The sequence below is a fragment of the Leptidea sinapis genome, chromosome 27, assembly GCF_905404315.1.
Source record: "Leptidea sinapis chromosome 27, ilLepSina1.1, whole genome shotgun sequence".
Classification (NCBI taxonomy): Eukaryota; Metazoa; Arthropoda; class Insecta; order Lepidoptera; family Pieridae; genus Leptidea; species Leptidea sinapis.
Genome location: NC_066291.1, coordinates 9177613 through 9200113, shown reverse-complemented (window position 1 = coordinate 9200113; position 22501 = coordinate 9177613). Strand labels below are relative to the sequence as shown.

Below are 22501 nucleotides of genomic sequence, written 5' to 3'. Positions count from 1 at the left end.
AAGGATTACCATGTTTTCCTTCATAACTCATTTCAGATATGGAATAGGTTGAAAAAAGAAAAGATTTTGTTGCAATATCTTTGCCTCCTTCAAAGTGAGCAATTTATCATTATACTTAGCGTAAAAGTAAGTAACGATAGCCTCATTACTTAGTTATTTAAATAATAAAATGAAGATGATTAATACCTTAGTAAACGTCATTATTAAGATAAATATTTTTTTAAAGTAATACAATAGGTATTTCGCCTGCTTTACAGTCTGTACTGACAAGTAGTAGAAAATAATTATTTTTTATTTACACAATCATAATAATTCATCATTTTTGATACATTTAAAAGTTTAAATATCAAATAATAAACAATATAAATTAACTAAATAACTACTATATAGCTTTAAATTGGCAATATTTGAAAGTTAATATCAAATTCAAGGAACATTCAATAGTTCAATATGTTGCATCTGCATACGAGGAATGTATAATATATAATTGTGCATGAATGGTGAATATCAAAGCTAGCTGCAATAACGCGATTTATGCTATCGAGAAATAGAATGGGTGGAAATGCTTAAAAAATCAAGAGTTGTGGAGAAGCGTGTCTTAAGAGTGATCGTCGCGACGAATGCGTGTGTGGGGTTCCTCCTCGGTGGGCGCAGTAGGGGTGTGGGCGGGGGTATCGATCAGAGGCGAGCGCGTGCGCTGCGGTGGCCGTTCGCCGCGACAGCCTCCGCGGATACTGCGAGCTGCCGACTGATGACAGAACCCGCGCAGTCCGCACCCGGCCGTCAGCCGATCCGCTGCCTCCAGCCGCGAGACTTTCCACAACCGCTGTCACTTCAGCCGCGCCGCGAGATAACACAGATAACCTCCAACAAGGAATTGCCGTCAACTTGAACTGCTCTACGCGGAGTTGTATAGAGTAAATTTAATCAGATAAAATTAATAATATAAATAAACTGTAGGAAAATTTTTGTGATGTGCCAGTTGAAAATTAAAACATAAACGACTTTGATGTGAAAAGTATTTTTTTGTGTTAGTGTGTGTGAATTGGCAAAGGACTTTCGGAAGCTTGCTTACGAGTTCACGGCTCGTTAATTCGGCAGACGAGGAAACTGAAAAAAGAGGTCCTCACTTACGCCCGCCCACTGGAGTGATAAAATTTATGACAAACGGTAAGAACCTTGTATAGATAAGAGAAACGCGTTATCGAGGCGATTTGTGGTTTTCTGCTATATTTGCTTTTGGATTTTATATAAAATTTTATGTTTTCTTAGATTAATAATAATATTGATAAGGTTTACAACAACTAAGCAACAGTAAGCTTTGATTAATATTTTATTGGCACAAAAATATTATCATTCACTAGCCTTCGTTAATATAACATCGTTGGTGTTAAGAAAAAAATCTAATATATAAAATTCTCATTTCGCTGTGTTTGTAGTTAAACTCCTTTGAAACGGCTTGACCGATTCTCATGAAATTTTGAGTGCATATTGGGTAGGTCTGAGAATCGGACAACATCTATTTTTCATCCCCCTAAATGTTAAGGGTGGTCCACGCCAATTTTTTTTAATTGTTTTGACATTTTTTTAAAAATTTGTGTGATTATGAGTCAGCATTAAAAAATACATACAATTTAAAATTTTTACCCATCTACGATCAGCAGTTACTTTTGTATGGCGATTTTAATATCGGCGATACAACGTTTGCTGTGTCAGCTAGTTATTCTTTAAAATTTAAGTCAAAACGGTGGGTTTTACATTGGCATCTCACATCCAGATTTTAAATTCAACTGAAAATTATTACTTGGCAGACGTACAATACATTTTGCCACGACAACTGAAAATAAAAACGAGCTCTAACAGGCTGAGACATTGAAATAAATTATTCAAATCTCAAGCTGACACGAAAAATTTCACTTGGAAGCTCAAAAATATATGTACCGGGAAACATGTTGTAAATCTTGTGTTCAATGTTGGAGTTGTAATATAGAAATTTGAGTTGTATGCAGTCAATTGATGGAAACAGTCGTAATATTAGCACTCTGTAGGGATGGATACTTAGGTATTAAATATTAGTGGTAAAAGGCTTGAAATAGAACATTATGAACATTTTAAAATTATGAAATATCCAGAATATTTATTGTTGAATATTAAAAAGATTTGAGTTGTCATGATGACAATTTAGCATTATTAAAAAGATATAAAGTTATAAAAACGTCTCTTTCTGCGTTGATTTGGCTAAGGTGACAATCGCTAGTGGAAATGTCCTACTTACCCCACGTGGTGCATATACGATTTTTTTCCCACCTGGATGAAAAGTTCGCTTTTAGTCCCTGGTACGAGGGACAAATGTCGTATTGCCGGAAGAGAAGCTTTTCATGGAGGTGAAAAATAAGGAATGTGTATTTAAGATATATAAATACTAAGATAAAATACACATTCATTATTTTTCATTCAAGTATTTTTTTACATTTACGTTGGTGTGTCAAGCGTTATGATCTTGGGGTTATCGATAAATATCCTACGATTGAAATGCAGAAGATAGGTAATAAACTATTGCATGCTTAACTATAAAAGAAGTATTTTTTTTAAGGGTGATCAATACGAATAGAATAAAGGAAACTCAATAATATCGATTTTCCATCTTTTCTCGTGATAAATTATATTATGAGATGAGCAATTCTTGTATTTAAGAAATTTATAAACAGATTATCGTAACTCTTTATATCAAATAATCAAAGTATTTCCACATTGATTATTTTATAGCGATAGAAATGACGGTACAATATTGTATATTTTTATTGAAAAGAGCGCAAAAAAAAAGAATGCTGGGAGAGTTTCTTGCGCCGCTTCTTCTCTCTCAGAGCGCCATTTGTTTCCGAAGCGGTAGTAGTATCTAGTAGTTATTAGAAATGACATTAAAAAGAATTCTAAAGGAATCAATTTTGAGAAAATAAATGTCTTTTATGCCTTTTATTAAGTTTTTCTTTTTAAAGTAAAACTCATGATTACATTTGAAACATCAACATAGACTAGATTTAAGATTAAGATTTAAATACGAGGAAAAAAGCGAAGTAATATAAAGAACTCCTCCGCAGATAAAATATCTCGTTACTGTTATGATGTAGGAGAGTAAAAAGGATTCCCTCGAAATTCTAAAATTCTGTTTTGCCGAAATTGTTTACAAGCGAAGCCTCAAGAATATAACTGGCTAGAATACTTTGTGACATTAAATAAATTGTAATTTTCTCTATTATATTTTTCGTATTATTGTTTGAATTAAACTGTTAGATATTGTTGCTAAGCTGTAAATATTAAAAATATATATATTTATAGAAAATTGGATTTTTATAAAAAAAATCTATGCCTCAGAAATCAGACCTGAGAAGAATGGTCACCAGAAATTTTGTTCTTACAAAATTTTGTTATAATATGATGATAAAATAATGTCAAGAAAGACATATATATATTATAGTGACCACATAAATGTTTTTAACAACTCTTTTGTACATTTACAAAAAACAATGTTACGAAATCTAATGGGATTCTAAAAGCGAATTACTAAAAAAAAACTGTTGTATTTTTTAAAAGATCTGTGTGAGAATTCAAAAAGCACATCAACGACTTACCTTTCACATAAACTTTAATAATACTCTCTAAGAATAACATTACGTGTATAGCATATCAGCTTCTTTACGATCTTTAAAAGCAGGTATTAATGAAGGAGAATTTAAATTACTGCAGGTCTAAAAATTATGAAAACAAAGTTACTTATGCTTATAAACGATGCTTATGTTGTAAATTTATACCAATCAAAAGTGTTACACAATATGTTTCCATAACTTAAATCAAATTACTTTCCTATATTTAGGTCCTCTTTTCACCATTTATAAAGTTATATCACAATTATCTCAAAACAACAAACAATGTTCATTCATCATAATTAAAGTGGGCCCTTTAAATATTAATAAATTAAACGACAGAATTGCAATACACGGATCGGGGAAAACAACGAAAAAATTTTAACACAAAAACCCGCATGCAATGGTGAAAACAAATAATTACGTATAAGTCCTTACTTACACTTAATAGAAGGAAATCAAAGCGCCAATTTTGGTCCCTTTTGCGAAGTCCTATTATATATTACTAGCTGACCCGGCAAACGTTGTTTTGCCATATAAAGTATAATTCACGCGATTTTCATCATTTTGTTCTATTGTCAATAGTTTTTGCAGCGCACGCAAAAATAGGTTTGCGATTTTACACCTTGTGTTACAAAATAGCAATTTTATTACGGATCCCTAATTTTGAAAAAAAAAAACATAGCCTATAGCCTTCCTCGATAAATGGACTACCCAACACTGAAAGAATCATTCAAATCGGACCAGTAGTACCAGAGATTAGCGCGTTCAAACAAACAAACAAACAAACACTGCAGATTTATATATTAGTATAGATTGCAAGTACTGCCCCGTTGGCCGCGACATATACTGAAGGTCAAAACAGCGAGGTGATTTAATTAGCTAAAATTGATACTTCTAGAATTATGACCAGTGGGAGGCTCCTTTGCACAGGATGCCGGCTAGATTATGGGTACCACAACAGCGCCTATTTCTACCGTGCTTCACGGTAGAAATAGGCGCTGTAATACTGTGTTTCGGTCTGAAGGGGGCTGTAGCTAGTGAAATTACTGGGTAAATGAGACTTACTATCTTACGTCTCAAGGTACCGAGCGCAATTGTAGCGCGGCTCATAATTTTTGGGTTTTTCAAGATCATCCTGAGCGGCACTACATTGTAATGGGCAGGGCGTATCAATTACCATCAGCTGAACGTTCTGCTCGTCTCGTCCCTTATGGTCATTAAAAAAATCATTCACAGATAAACCGTTTTGTTATTTCGTTGCAATACACTTTTAGACCGAAACACGGTTTCAGATGATAAAAAAGGCATACACCATTATTTTTTTTATAATTATGTTTGAATTATGGTCTTTGCTATAAAAGCTAGTTAGTACCGGTAAGTCCTGTACTTTATTTTTGGTCCTTTTCTGTTGTTAAATGGTTATAAATAAATATTATATAATTTTGATTTTATTTTGTACGTTATTTGTTCACATTCAACTGTGTATAAATGGAAATGGGTGGGTGAAACAGGAATACAATATAGAAGTATATGTTCCGTCCGTACTTTTAGCTTTCTGTGCACGTATCGTGTTACCCAAACTAAACCAAATAGTTTACTTTGGTGTCAGTTGATGCAAACAAAGAATTACTCGGTTTTTCGGTTAAAGTTATCTATTAGGTAAACACATTGTATATATATATGAATAGCTGTTGATTTTGTATTTCTCAACAAACAATAACGATGAATGGAGAATTCGACTCAATACAACATATTTCGTTTGATTAACACAACTAACACATTAAAAAAACAGCATTTGTCTTTGTTAAACGGAGAGGTGATAAAACCGGTGGAATCTGCTATATTTCTTGACCTAACTCTAGATTCCACATTACAATGGGGCCCCACATTGAAGAATTGGCGAACAGACTTAGTTCTGCAGCATATGCGGTTAAAAAGATTAGACAATTAACTGTCATAGATACGGCACGACTAGTATATTTTAGTTATTTTATAGTATAATGTCCTATTGTATATTGCTATGGGGCAATGCTGCCGATATTAGTACAATATTTGTGCTGCAGAAAAGGGCTATTCGCGCTATTTATAACCTAGGTCCTAAAGAATCATTGAGAGAAAAATTCAAAGAAATTAACATCTTGACTGTTGCTTCTCAATATATTCTTGATAATGTAATGTATGTTCATAGGCACATAAGTGAAGGGACCAGACATAAACCAGGAACAGACATAAGCTTATAATGCCTACTACTCGGCTAAGTCGAGTTAGTAAGTCTTTTGTGAGGCGATGTATGTATGATGCTTTTACAACAAGATCCCAGAAAATGTTCAAAACAAAAGTATTACGTTATTCAAAAGAATTGTTAAAAAACGTGTGGTAAAGGTTACTATAACATAAATGACTTTCTTAATGATACCACAGATTGGGAATGGAACGACCGCAGGCTATTAAATAATAAGTTTAATTTTACAATATTACTTTGTGAACATATTTTTCGATGAAAAAAAAAAGCCCGCTGAGTTTGTTGCGCCCATTCTTCACAGGCCTGAGGCTTTCATTTTAAAATGGGTGTTAGTTTTTTTTGACTTTCAATAAGTGATGTCACATCCTCTTTTGAATTTTAATTTGAACATATTAACATGGTAGAAGTGAAACATTATCGAGGCGAGGGTAGTTAATGAAGTACCCCTATATTTTGTTATTTATTCGTAAAATTATAACATTTACTAACAATAATAGTGTATAAATTACTTCGATTGCTCTAATTGCGCTCCCTTCGTCATTTATAGCAGACTTTATCGCACTAGCGTTACATTATCCAGCGTGACAGCTAAGTATCATTCATTATCCACGAAATAAATTGATCCGCGCACTTAAACAGATTTTCACTTCAAAAATACTTTATTATTTTAATAAGCGCGATCAGTCGTCCGTGACCGTCAAAAACGTCAAAAATTTTATAAATTTCATTTTCAAACTTATAAAATATTATGTTAAATTCAAATTAGACACGCACAAAAATTATTTTATTTAAATAGACAAAGATTTTCTTATTATGTATGTTATTTTTTTATGTATTTGGCGATAGGAATAAAATTAATGCCTATTACTTATAAACAGGCATGGTCTGCCTAATATGAGAGCAAACACGGATCGGACTTGCAGTTTTGCCGGAAATCGAGATAAACCGTTTACACCCTAAAACATCCCCCCTTTTCCACTTCCCGACCTTAGATCGCCCGTAATTTATCTTTCGTTTCATTTTTGCTATATTCTCTTTCTTTTCCAATAGGTTTTATCTTACTTTTATTATTTTTTACATTTTATTAGTTTCAAAGGTTTCTGCACTGGTCTATATAATATATTAAAGAACATTTGTTAATAAAGTTTGAAATGTTAAAATAAAAGACCAACCGTGTTTGTATTAAAATTAAAGAGAATTACAATTTTAATATGAGGATTAATATGAAACAAATAAGTTAATGAGTACCTTGTAAACAATTGTTAAACTACCAATGCAATAATTATAACGTGATAATAATATGCAATCTAAAATTTGCATAATATAGGCTTGATATAGGATAATAGGATTTAAATTTTTATGTAATTTGTCTCTTAAATGAATCACTATAATTTTAAGGCAGCAGTAAAAGTATTTCTCATTCCCTAATATCTTCTTTTGTATAAAATATTAATCTTATTCCCTGAGCTAACATGCTGTTATTTTATTCAAGCTATTGAACGAACTGTAAGAAGGTGCTAAGTAGCGAATTACCCAGCGATTGAATGGATCGTATGTTGGTGTTTGCGAGTCGAAAAGGTTTTGTACAAGCACATTCAGCAAATCATAAAAGAAGCCAATACAGCGTTAACCTTTTGAAAGTTCTTCTTTCATCTGCCAATAATCTATCGCTTTACCAAATTTATTTGTATTCATCCCTAATTCCAGGGAATGATTTTCAATCGAACACACAAAATGTTTTGATTTAATTAAGTCTTAAATGGTTACTTCTTGAGGTGGCTCCATGATTCTGTCATCGAGAGCCCTGTTTTTGTTATTGTTAATTTTAACACTTGAGTTATACTTTTCATGATTTACTTACATTTTATATTTTTTCATCTACTTATTTAACTTTTTACTTAAATAATATATGTTGAAAGTTGAAATGTACTATTTGTTGCGGAACTTTGTCAATAATGTATTTATTTTATTTGTTAAATGAAGCTGTAAATTATGATTTAAAAAAATGGTAAAAAGGTTATTTATTCTTCAACGCAACCTTACAGAAGTTATGTGTGAAGTGTAAACTTCATCTGCATGGAAAAAAATACTTTTTTAACTGATTTTGTGGGTTTATTGTTCACATGCAATTATATATGAGTTATCTATTATATTTTAATGTCTCCCTCAATACTTATAATTTAGTAACTTGAAGTCTAATATGCAAATATGTTGTGTGTAAACGCCCTAAGTTCAAGCCCGTTTGATCCCAGTTCATTCATTGTCATTTTTACACACAATCTTTGTATTTCTTCGCAGATGTATGTAAGTTTCCTCACAATGTTTTCCTACAGTATCGAACGTACATATGATTTTGGCAAATCAAATACAAATTGGTACGTGGTAGTTGGAGATAAAATTTGTGGCTCCCGGATAAGAAAATCTTTAAAAAGATTCAAAAATAATTGAGTAAAATAACGAATAAGTTATCTAATACGGGCGACGACATGCGAAGAGCTATTTGACCCGATTCTTGCCGCAGGCTACAAGTTATGTGACATGGATATCATAAAAAAGTGACTATCTTAAATAGGCAATGCACTGGAGGAACCTCATCCTCTGGTGTTGAAATAGAATATAGGCTACAGTAATCATACATAATTCGTAAGCTCGTTTTTAAAGTGAAACCTTTATTAAATCGCCTTAAACTTTTTCGTCCTTAAATTTATTGCATGTCGCATTACTGCCGGCCGCGGAGTAGGCGTGAGGTTGAATCATTAATTTCAACTACTGCTTTCAAGTCAGGTTGGCCGAGTGGAGTAGAAAACGTGGGTTTGAACCCAACACCTGACAAAGGAATTTATTGAATACATTATATTTTTATTTGATGAATAAGTAAAGTATAATATATAGTTGTCTTTTGATTATAATGATGATATTATCAATTATTTTGTGAAAGAATGTTTCATTTGTATCGCGGTTTCATAAAACATAATTGCTTTGTATTATGTATTATGTACCGGTACTCATATGTATTATGAAAGTCATTTTATGATATATTATTTTTAAAATTTACACACTTTAACATAAATTATCTTTATCAAAGTAGAAAAAGCCTGTTCTATGGGCGCAAGGCAATATCTCTATCTATATAACTAACTCGGAAATAAACACCGTTTAACATCATCGGGATCCGAACCCGGAACCTCTATCTCAGTGGACAATGTCACTAAGCCCTGGGCTATGCGATTGTCGTTATAATTTTGTGTAAAAGTGAGTCAATATTAAAGGTCGAAACATTAAAAGTTCTGTTAATATTTTGCGGCTTCTTGAAACGGGATACAAATGAAATTCTAAGAGCGAAAAAACTTTTGAAGTTCTCTCCCTTCAGTTTCGTAACCACAAAATTATTGTGTGCCGTAAATAGCATTCATTCCAGTCACGCGCCTAAGCGATATTTATACGAATTCCCGTTGGCATAGGCATACGCAAATAATGGGGTAACTACTCACATTCGGCAGTGCGTAACATTGACGGAATGATTTATTGCCATAATGGAATCATTTAATGTTATGCCATATATTTCTCTATAAGATCATTAGAAACTTTAGCTAGTTTCATTGAGCATAACTTTGCGAGTTAGCAATGGGCAGGATATATTTCACGATACACATGAGACATCCTGGCCACAAGATGGAATGGACCAACATCAGGCAAACGAAGAGTCGGCAGACAGTGGACTGATGACATAATAGAGATTGCAGGAAAAGTCTGGATGCATAAAAGCAACAATAGAACACTTTGGAAAAAACTGGAGGAGGCCCTTTACTCTAACGAGATCCATAACTCAAAGAAATAAAACATAAGCAACTAATCTTACCAAAACCAAACAATTACGGCCTTACAAATAAAATTGGCATAAAGTTATAACTAAGCATAAACCAAGAATATGTAAAATGTTTACAAATAGACATTTTGCTTACGAATGATTTGTTCGGACGTATAACGTTTCCCGCGTTTATTTGCAAGGCAGCTTGTCATTGTCATGTCAGAATTATCATTGTATTGACAGTGTTGTCAACGATATTGTAAACACTTTGCATTTTCTTTGTTTATCATCAGTTATAACTTTATACCAAGTTTATTTGTAAGGCCGTTAGAGTTTTATCTTACCTACTTGTACTATTAATAATTCGCTCTGTGTAAAAAGAGTTATGGAATAAATGAGGATTTATTATTATTATCAATTTTTCGAGGAAGTCTAAGGCCTTTGATAGATGTGTTGTGTTGTATCCGATATGCTTAGCTAATATTAATAGATATGAACGATTCACTGTACCCATAGCACCATACATATGGGGTGTACCTCTTTCAATGATGGCCTGATTGAAGAGTATCTCTTGGTTTGAAGATAGATGAAGTTCAATAAATAAAGTGCGGAAGCTGCAACCAGCTGCTGTTATTCTTTCTTTATCCCCTCCAAAGGTTACTATATTGTCTCTGATGCATCTTAAGGGCATGAGGTATATGTATATTGGTGTATGGTATTTCATCGTAAGGTTAAGTTGTTTTGAAATAGGTATTAAGATCGTAGAAAATAATTAATGTGAAGAATTTTAAATTTACCGGTAGGAGGCTCTTTTTGCGCAGGATGCCGGCTAGATTATGGGTATAGCAACGGCGCCTATTTCTGCCGTGAAGCAGTTATGTGTAAGCATTATTGTGTCGGTCTGAAGGGCGACGTAGCTAGTGAAATTAGTGGGCAAATGAGACTTGACATCTTATGTCTTAATGAGACGAGTTAGTAGTGCCGCTCAGAATTTATGGGTTTTTCAATAATCCTGAGCGGCACTGCATGCTAATGTGCAGGGCTTATCAATTACCAACATCTGAACGTCCTGATCGTCTCGTCTCTTATTTTCTTAAATAAAAAACTATCAGATTTATGGAAAGGAACATTAAGTATTTGTTTAGTAGCAGAGCGCAACGAGAGCTCTTGTTACTCATTTGTCCTCCTCTTCGATAAAAACCCCAATATTAGGTCAATATCAGACACAAATTGATTATATTAAGTCACATGAACTCGAAACTCTATTGTACTGGTTGCCAACAGGTGTATCACTAAATTGAATTACGAACAACGGGTCATGTCACTAATTAATTCTCGTGCCATCTTCGTAAGCCAAGTTAATAGTCGAAGTTAATTAATCTGTTAATACAAAATTAATACATATTTGCTGTAGTGATCTCTATTGTTGGGATATAAAAGAAATAAGGTACCTTCACATAATACGGGTCGGATCATTCACTATTACTATTACTATTCATTAAATACAATTCATTAAGTAAAACCTATGTATATACTTTTCACGTCCACGTTTATATAAATAGTAATAATATTAATCGGAGGTAATACAATTACAAGTTAATGCATTAATAATCTAAAATATTTAAAGAGAGAATTAAAATATTTACAGTTCAAAAACTAAACTTTACAAGTATTATAATATGAGATAGAAAAAATATTTTAACAAAAAACAACTGACTTCAAAAAAATCTTTTCCAAAACAATAGATATAGTATGCAGTAAAAGTTTAAAATACGTATTTTTTTTATAGTTTTTATATTTGTTTTGGAATAGGTTCTTTTGAAGTCGGTTGTTTTTTTGTTTAAATTTTAAATAGGCTGGCGTGATATTGAGTTATTCGTCCATTTATCGCGTACATACCTAATGCAAGTTTAAGAATTTTATGGTTTTCTCATGGATGTTATTGTCAGATTTGGACCATTGTAATTACAAGAAACATTGCTTTACTTTACATGGTCGTTGGTATCTCGGATTTATGTTGTTGTAAAAGCTACATAGACTAATAAAAGATGGATTCTTAACTCAAGAAAATGAGGCAACAATTCTGTCTTTAGGATGATAATTAATCCAATCATAATAGGATCCCAATTCTTAAGAAGCAAAAGGTTCTACATTGTTAAACGTCAAAAAACCTTTTAAGTTAATATTTAATTTAAGCTTTATTCCCATAAAATATATTAATTAATATTAATTTAAATTTAATTGTTACTATCGATAATGTGATAATAACAATTGTGTGAAAGATGTATTAAATAATAAATTAAATATTTGACTAACAATATAATAAATATTAATAAAATATTATCCGCGGGACGTTTACGTATAAACGCATAGATTTTCTTTATCCCAGTTGAATTGTTCGACAACTGCGGTTGTTTGTGCTATAGAGTAACCTGAAAAAGTGCTTGAAACGGCTGAAATTTATAGGCCCCACTTAGCAATAAGTCGGGTACAAGTTTGCTATCTTCCAGATAAGCAACTCTAAAAACCATTCGAAAAGATCTTGTGAAAAAGTATCTGAATAAAGATTTTCATTAAATTTTCTTTTATATTGCTACAATAAAAGCAAACAAGAGATCATGTGAAGTGCAAGAACACCGTTTCTCCATTATTGTCCAAGTTGAATTTATTTCAGGACGTGCTAGACACTTTTCATGGTTACGATGCCACAGCGCTATATTGAACGCGCAATTCTCTGCGAACAAGGCAAAATAAACAAAGGAATGTTATTACGTGAGCTACACTCGTACAATACAAAACCTTCTTTTAGATTTCGGCACTATTCTCTCTCTGGTTTATATACACACCTTTATTGCTTGAACGATCAAGGTAACCTTACAATTGTTTTACAACAGAGGGTGTTTTTGTTTATGAGATTTGTAGTCTCGTCTAGATCATTCGATGAGAAGTTATCACCGCTATGATAATTTTTTGCAATCTGGATTGTCTAATCACAATATTATCTTAAGAAATTACACTCTTTTCATTTACATTTATATATAGTAATAATATGAATAGGAGTTCATTCAATTATAAGTTCATTCATTATTTTAAAGGCTTGTGATATGTCGGTATTTGGGTACATAAAGTAATGTATTTAATTATACATAATTAGGCATTAAAAACATCATGTTTAATGATCTTCATTATGTACAGACAGTCACATCAACAACTATAAGTTTTTAGTAATTAAATAATTTGTTGAATATAAATATATTTATATTATAGAAAGCATTAATATATTGACATTTTATTGTTGATTGTTCAATGTCCAACACATAAATGAATTCGTTAATAAATTACAATGGCTGCTAGCCAGTTCGCCAACACTGCACCAAATGTAACAAGTATTCTTCAAATACCAATTAAAGCTAGCCTCTTGGGCAGCGCCTGTCACTACAAGTGTACAACAAACGTGCCAGAAACATCCACTAGCTATCTTGACCTCGTGTTTTATTAAAAATAGCAATTTGTTATTTTTTTAATGGAATTACGAAGTAGCTACTAGTCTTAATGATACTTAACTAATTTTTAAGCATTGTTACAAATTTTGACCTTTAAGCGTGGCACATTTTTATAAAGACATGAAATGATGTATTTAAATTGATATTCAGAAACAAATTCGCTCACACCCACCACAACCTGAGCGTTGAACAAAACACACCAAGATTTACGTTCGTTGCGTCACTCGGACGTTTGGCTCATTTGGTAAGTGCGCTCAGATGGAACCCGAGAGGCGCGGGTTCTGGTCCCGCATCGTTCATAAATTTTGGGTTAAATTCAAATTTGTATATTTACTAATAATTTAATTCTAAAAGTAAGGGATATCACTTAAAAATTAGAAACAAATTTATCTATGAATATTCAAGTTAACAGAACATGAAAAATTCATGGATTATTTCGTAAATAAGATTAAAACCAAGTTAGTTTTAAGTAATGTACTTGATACATAATTGTAGATTTAATAACAAATTTTGATATTTGTTATAAGATAGTTTACTTTAAGCTATTACAAGGGAAATGAAAAATGAATTCATTTGTATCATCAGGTCATGTATGATCAGGATGAAAACTAATGAACTCAACTGAACTTAGAAGTTTTCACTTTTATATCAAAGTCAAAGTCAAATAAACTTTATTCAAATACGCTTACACTAAGCGCTTTTAAATCGTTACTACAAATATTTCCTTTTAATGACTGAATTTATCATATGTTCGTAAAAGGTTGAGGTCGTGAGAAGAACATACAAGAAACTCTATCTATTTCTTAGCAGGCAAATCGTTACCGATATATGACGTCATCAAGTCATATATTTACTCTTAACACTTAGATCAACGTCTGTTGCTTTTGTATGCTTATATGATATAATTGTTCACGCAACTAAAGTAATTTGATTGGCATAATATCATGAAAGACGGTATCTTAAAGGAGATATCAAAAAATCTACCAAGATCTTTAATATCCATAATCCATAATCATATTGTGTTGTTTGCATATACAATGAAAGGAACGTAAAAAATTCCAATTACGAGCCATTGTTTCATCAATCGAGATACAAACAGATTAATAACAACTATTGCAATTGTGACTCAGTGTTTAATTTAAAACAATAATTATCTAAATTCTAAATCAAAAATGCCTGCCGCCGAATTCCACCTTCGCACGTCACGGCACAAGTTAGGATATCATCCCCACTATCTGGATGTGTGGCGGCCCTCCACAGTGCGGTTTTCAAGGAGCTTTCTTCCTCGTACTACAAAGCTGTGTAATTAGATTCTTAGAGCGGTGTTTCCGGGACGATACGACATGGGTACCTTCAAAAAAAGCGCGCACACCTTCCTTAAAGGCCGGCAACGCTCTTGTGATTCCTCTGGTGTTGCAAGAGAATGTGGGCGGTGGTGATCACTTAACACCAGGTGACCCAAACGCTCGTTTGTCCTCCTATTCCATAAAAAAATCACTTTAATTAATATAAATTTAAGGGTCATAGATTCCGTTAAGTACTTTTAAATATGAAAAAAAAAACGTTACGAGTGCATCGTGTTGTGCTCAGAATTTTGGTGTTCCAAGAATCCTGAACTACGCTGCATTGAAATAGAAAGGAAACAACTAATTTTATAAGTCAAAGTCAAAGTCAAATAAACTTTATTCAATTAGGCTTTTGAGTCTTCACTATAAATATTTCTTTTAAATTAATGAATATACCATTTGTTTTTTTTACCAATGGGAGGCTCCTTTGCACAGGATGCCGTAGCTAGTGAATTTACTGGGCAAATGAAATTTTACATCATATGTCTCAATTTGACGAGCGCAATTGTAGTGTCACTCAGTATTTTTGGCGTTTTTAAATAATTCTGAGCGGCACTGCATTGTAATGGGCAGGGCGTATCAATTACCATCAGCTTAACGTCCTGTTCGTCTCGTCCCTTATTTTATAAAAAAACATCAAACCTATAAATTATCTATGGTTTATAATAATCATTATAAATATGTATCAACATAGTAATAGTAATCCTTATTACAATAAGAAAACAACAATTTTACAGCTTCTTAATCTATAAAATTAACTTAACACAATATAACTAACTATTATTCAAAGTTAACTTTCATTATTATAGGTATAAGAGTGTCTTCTTCTTCTTCGGCGTTACACTCTTGTCAGAGTGGTCGTGGTCGTCACGTCGAGGTTAGTGGCCTGTTTCACAATGCGACGCCACTCGTTGCGAACTGCCACTCTTCTCGTGCATTCATGCAGAGTACCGTCGACAGCTTGCCTCACTTGGTCCGTCCACCTCATCGGGGACCTGCCTCGTGGTCTAGTGCCCTCGACTTTACCCTGCAATATTAAGCGTTCTATGGCGTCGCTTCCACGTCGCGATACATGCCCGAAGAAAGTGATAATGCGAGCTTGTACGGTGTAAGTGTCTAACTCTGTCTTATTCTACACTGTTTATTCTGTTGTGAAGATACAAGTCATCGCGCCCCTACAATGTGGTAGAGTGGTTCCTCGTTACATTCCGTATTACGCTTTTATTACGACCCCGAAATTCGTAACAAGTATTTCCAATTGTTTGCCTAGTTTAACTATTTTTTTAAGGTTTCTAATACACAAATTTAATAAATTAATTTAATTTTGTAATAACACAATTGACAATTTGCACGTGGCTACGCGAAGCGAATAATGAACTGTACAAATCATTATAAATTTTACAATACAGAAATGTGTATGTGGGCATGTATTATACAGGGTATGGAAATAGCGTTAAATGAAAGGGCGTTATAGGGAAATGTATAGATGTAGTTGTATAGCAGTTGTTACAAGCCAGAGCTTAATACATTCACCATACGAGTAACCGCTAAGCTTATTGTATAAAAGAACTATGAAACCTTTTAAGGCTTTCATAATACCCAGCTGACAAGTAGATATGTAGTAATGTTAATCAATGCCTAATTGAATCTATGTAACAAGCGTGGCGGTAAATTGATTGCCAACAATGTATTTCACGGACGGATTGAAATGTAATTAACCAGCTCGGCTGCAAGGTGTCATTCATACAAAATTTGTGACGTTAAACATCGAATTAACACATCAGCAAAATCGAATTTAATTGAAGTAGTTCGCTTGGTGTTAAGTTCCAGTATGCTTGCATACTAACTATTGACAGATTCTAAATTAGGTTAAACCCTATTTAACTATTTTGTAATTTTTTCGTTGATCATTAAATATTTTTTTAATTTAATTAAATTAATTTCATGGGTAATATTTGAAATACTTACGATACTTTAGCATTTTGGAATTTGCAATAAGGTTGCCGTTGTTTACTTAGTTCCTTTATAATTACAATTATTAGACCAGTGGCAGCATCCTGCGCTCATCAAACATGATGCTGGTTAGGTAGATATCACTTTGGTGCATATTTGTAGGCGATAAAATATGTTTAAATAATGAACGCCTGTTTAAGGTTAAAACTGCCGTTTATTAATATTTTAGGGTTCATCATGCACTAACCATTGATTAGGTACTTTAACCGATTGGTTAACTTAAGTAGCACACGTAGTTAACCATTGTTTTTCTCCATGATGTGGTAAATTAAATAAAAATTCAAGACGCTTTTTGATAAAAACTGACGAGAGAAGCAATCTGTTCCGAGCACTCAAAATATTACACAAAAAATGTTTAATCTTATTATTCCAGTGATTTCACTAGCTATTACTGTAGTAAAATGGCATTCCCTTCAACCGAAATACATGCTTTACGCCAGAACAAGGTTACGTTGTCGTAGCAGCCTTATGGCCTTATTGCCATAACATGTACCTAGTACATCTACTGGAGAAGTCCCATTTCATAAATAGAGGTGATTGTCTCTAATTGGGTGTGCGAAAGGGATGACGATTTGATTTCCGAATCTGTCAGAAACCCTGAATTATAATACGAATAAGGGCTAGTTTAGCCGTTGTCTGAGTGTTCAGTTTATTTGGGACTATATTATATCTTAAATATTAAATTATCGTGCCCCGATGTTTGTGACAAAACTTCTCCGAAACGGCTAAGCCAAATTGTTTGAAAATTTGCGTGTACATCGGGTAGGTCTGAAATCGGCCAAAGTCTATTTTTCATACCTAAATGATATTAAATTTATATATTATATTATTTTTATTTTTTTAACAATTTATTTTTTTATTATGATTGAGCATTAAAAAATACATACAGCTTCAAATTTTCACCCATTTACGATCAACACCTATTTTTGTATCGCGATTTTAATATTATTCTATTCCATCCACAGATACGCAATAGAGTTGCAAGATGGCAATCGAATATAATAATTATTGTAGTACAGTAAATTTTATGTAAGATATATTTGGTAGGTCTGAGAATCGGTCGTCATCTATTTTTAATGTTTGAATTTTTTTATTACTTTATATTATGGGAATACGTTTGCTGGGTCAGCTTGTCTATATATATAAAAATGAATTGCTGTTCGTTAGTCTCGCTAAAACTCGAGAACGGCTTTACCGATTTGGCTAATTTTGGTCTTGAATTATTTGTGGAAGTAATAAATAGGAAAATGCCGCTAAATTAAATAAAAACAACAAATTTGTTTTTCCTTTGATGTATCCATACATAATTTAGAAAGAATTTATTGACGCACGGTTTGACAGTTCTGCTGTGAAACAATTTCATTACGACAGCAGGGTGCATATTTTACGAAGTATTTTTTGATGTTATGATATATTATTGGCAAATTCATATAAAAACATTATTTTATTTATTTTATACAGAAAAACGTCTGTCGGGTCAGCTAGTTATATTATATATATCAAATGTTGTGCTTTAATATATCGGAATTAAATTAAGTGTATGTTACAAAAACAGATATCTATCGTACGCTGGTTGCGTTCTTGTGTTGTTTAGTAATTTTATTACAGTAATAAAGCCAAAGTAAATTCCGTTCAGACCCTCATAAATTTTTATGGTACGTCTGTTTACGAGTGTGTGTCACCAGTTTCTTCGCTGATACCATTATTAAATTTTCAATTATAAGCAACTTTAGCACATGTGTATACCTAAAGCTCTTTTAGTTGAAAACCCTCTTTGAACACTTTCAAATATGTTCATTATTATTCGAGACTGAAAAAACTGTAACTGTTAAAGTCATATTTATATGATGAAAATGAATGTTTGTTTCCGAGTCATGGATGTTTAAATGTATTTATGTATGTTTATATGAATTTATGTATGTTTAAGTAAGTATATTGTATTAAATATATCATTGTCTTGTACCCAAAACACAGGCTATAGATGCTTAACTTGGGGCAAGATAAGTTGTATAAAAAGTGTGTCGATATTATTATTATTATATTATATATAACCATCAAGAATGACGCTACAAAGAAAATTTATTGAAGTTGGCGGTACTTTGCGGAAATCCATAATTATCCAAATTATTTAAGTTTTCTTGAGTGTTAATTAATGTCAATACATTGGCGGAATTAACACTAAAGAAAACTCAAAATATTTGGATGAAGCTATATATTCAACAGTATTTTATTTGGAACATCCTATATAATGTATATTTCTGAATCAATTTTCAATTTCAAAATATCTTTAGTGACAAGTAAATTATATACAAAACCAGTGTAGGTAGATCCTAGTACAGTATCGTGATTTAAGGTATTGTTTTGTGGGTCCTTAGGCCTAATAAAAACATATAAAACAGAATAGATTCAGTACAGGGTTAAGAAACATTGTTAAGTATAATAATTATAGTTATTGATTCAGCAAGGTTTAGCCTATGCAAGCCTTAGAAACAGCATTACATTTTGTTAAAGTCATATATCTTACTTTACTAGTGGGAGGCTCCTTTGCACAGGATATTGGCTAGATTATGGGTACCACAACGGCGCCTATTTCTGCCGTGAAGCAGTAATGTGTAAGCATTACTATAATTCGGTCTGAAGGCCGCCGTAGCTTGTGAAATTACTGGGCAAATGAGACTTAACATCTTATGTCTCATGGTAACGAGCGCAGTAGTGCCGCTCAGAATTTTTGATTTTTTCAACAATCCTGAGCGGCACTGCATTGTAATTGGCAGGGCGTATCAATTAGAAATCAAATCAGCTGAACGTTCTGCTCATCTCGTCCCTTATTATCATTAAAATAAATATCACCATCAAGTAAGAGCGAAGCTACATTTTCAACAGTATTTTGTTTAGAACAACCCATATAATGTACATTGCTGACTGCTGTGTTAAAGGTTAGTACGTTGTTTGTGATTAACCAAGCCGTATTCAGTTCTGATTAATCCCGCAGGGAGTCACCCACAGTTTGACGCATTTCATTTGAATCTGAACAACGCATGTTATTGATTTTTATATATCACATTTCATTACATATTAAAACCACTGTCGTATAATGTAAGGGCTGTATCTTTTTCAATTTTATGTTAATACCAGCTTTCACCTGCCTGTGCCATAGTAACCTAGGGCAGCAATTTTTATTTTTTGTATCCATACTTGCTAATAATACACAAAATACTGCTGTGGTTAATTCATTTTTATAAGCTACCAACTATAGAACTTTCATCCCTCTTTTTAACACCATACAGGTTTAAATTATAAAAACGCTAGAACAAATATTTAAATGCTTCATGGTGTTATCTTCGATAATGACGAATTTTCATACAAATTTCCACCCCCTATTTCAACCCCACCAAGCCTTTTGTTCGCGATAATATATAGTCTATGCTCATTCCCTAGCTCTAGTCTATCGCTGTACGAAATTTCAACAAAATTGGTTCAGTAGCTTCGGCGTAAAAGCATAACAAACAAACTTACATTTTCAATAAAAGGCATTGATTTTCTCAAAATTGATTCCTTAAAATCTTTTAGATGTCATTTCTAATATACTAGATACTACTACCGCTTCGGAAACAAATGGCGCTCTGAGAGAGAAGAAGCGGTGCAAGAAACTCTCCCAGCATTCTTTTTGTTTGCCCTATTTTTAATAAAAATATACAATATTGTACTGTCATTGCTATTGCTATAAAATAATCATAATCTAGTCCCAGGCTGTCCAATCTCAGATATTCAGCTGTGGAGTAATAGGATTTACGACAGAACGATTTTTTAATAAAACATTTAAATGTATTTATAGATAATGCCTGAACAGTGGCTGGGACATTATTATAAAAGTGTATACATTTACCCTTAAAGCTATTATGTAATCATTTCTTTCATATCTATTATAGTAATTCAAATTAACATGATCACTTTGTTTAATTGATATGTCTAAATAATATATACATTTTAAATTTTTGAATGACCATAAAGTATTCAGCTCGGATAGATCTTAAACAAGATGTGGGTCACAGCTTACATTCGCTTTTGTCTGACTCATGAATATTATATTAAAATATTTTCCACTTTGCCTATTTTGTATCACCATTCGCTGTTATAAAGGAATATTATATCTAGACTGGCTATAATAAAATAAAAATAACTTTATTCATCTCGGTTAAGATATGTCACTTATGAATGTTAAAATATTTTTTCTTTTTACATTTACCACCAATTCGGAAAAGGTGGAGCTTTAATTAGAAGAAGAGGCAAGAAACTCATTGCAACTTTTACATCAATAAATTATTTTAATTTCAATATATGTACACAAATAAAATTTGATAAACAAAATGTTATGAACGATGCGGAACTCGAACCAACTATCTCCGGCGTTCCGTGCTGGTGCTCTAACCAACTGAGCTAACCGTTCGAGTACCGCCTCGCTATAAAATTCTGTTTGCTTTTTGTTCAACTCTCAGGTTGTGTCTTCATCTACAGGATCTACTTTACAGTTGATAACCTGCTCAACCCCGATATTTGCATATTAGGAAATTGACTTGAGATGTCGCTCTTGTAAATCTAAACAATATGTTATGTTTTTAAAGTGATAACCCTCACTTCTAGGATTAATACACAAATAAAATTTGAAAAACAAAATATTATGAACGCTGCGGGACTCGAACCCACGATATATGTAATGATGACTGAAATATTCAGAGTTAATTAATAAATAAAAAAACATGAATTATTAGGTACAGAAAATTCATTACTCCACACACACCGTAAATGAAGAATGGTATTATGCGAGCATTATATTAGTGATTAAAATATATAGGTATAAAACTATTCATTAATGAAATAACTTTAATATTAAAAATATAATAACAGAATCATCCAGCTACCAAAGTAGCGCCCGTTAATGGCATTTAAATTATCTTATATATTGTGATATATAAGACTTCTCTATAATTCTGCATTGCATTTCAATGCATTTCATTTTAATGACGTAATCTATCTATCTATATATATAAAAATGAATTGCTGTTCGTTAGTCTCGCTAAAACTCGAGAACAGCCGCACCGATTTGGCTAATTTTGATCTTGAATTATTTGTGGAAGTCCAGGGAAGGTTTAAAAGGTGAATAAATAGGAAAATGCTGCTAAATTAAATAAAAACAACAAATTTGTTTTTACTTTGATATGTCCATACATAATTTCTATGAGAGAATTGATTGACGCACGGTTTGACAGTACCGCTGTGAAACAATTTCATTACGACAGCAGGGTGCATATTTTACGAAGTAATTTTTGATGTTATTATATATTATTGACAAATTCATATAAAAACATTATTTTATTTATTATATACAGAACAACGTCTGTCGGGTCAGCTAGTTAATAAAGAAAATGGCATGAGTTATTGAGTACTTACAGAAAATTCATTATTCCACACACACCGTAAATGAAGAATGGTATTATGCGAGCATTATATTAGCGATTAAAATATGTAGGTATAAAACTATTCATTAATGAAATAACTTTAATATTAAAAATTTAATAACAGAATCATCCTGCTACCAAAGTAGCGCCCGTTAATGGCATTTAAATATCATATATATTGTAATATTTAAGATTTCTCTATAATTCTGCATTGCATTTCAATGCATTTCATTTTAATGACGTAATATATAATAATAATATGGGTACATTTTTTAACACAAATTATCTTGCCCTAAACTAGGCATAAAGCCTGTATTATGGGTACAAATAAAGATATATTTAATACAATATATTTACTTAAACATACATAAATATATATAAAACATCCATGAATCGGAAACAATCATCCATATTCATCATATAAATGATGCACCTACTGGGAGTCGAACCCGGGACCTCTCAAATCTCATGTTTTTCCATGAAAGTCTG

The 22501-nt window shown here is 32.4% G+C and overlaps 1 long non-coding RNA gene across 1 annotated transcript in view; it reads left to right on the top strand.

Annotated features, from left to right (window-relative positions):
• The first annotated feature begins 783 nt into the window (after positions 1–783).
• LOC126972719 (uncharacterized) overlaps positions 784–22501 on the top strand; it is an 83039-nt gene continuing 61321 nt past the window's right edge. Inside the window, exon 1 of the long non-coding RNA XR_007731192.1 lies at positions 784–1170. This is a non-coding gene — a long non-coding RNA (uncharacterized LOC126972719). The remainder of the gene's footprint in view (positions 1171–22501) is intronic.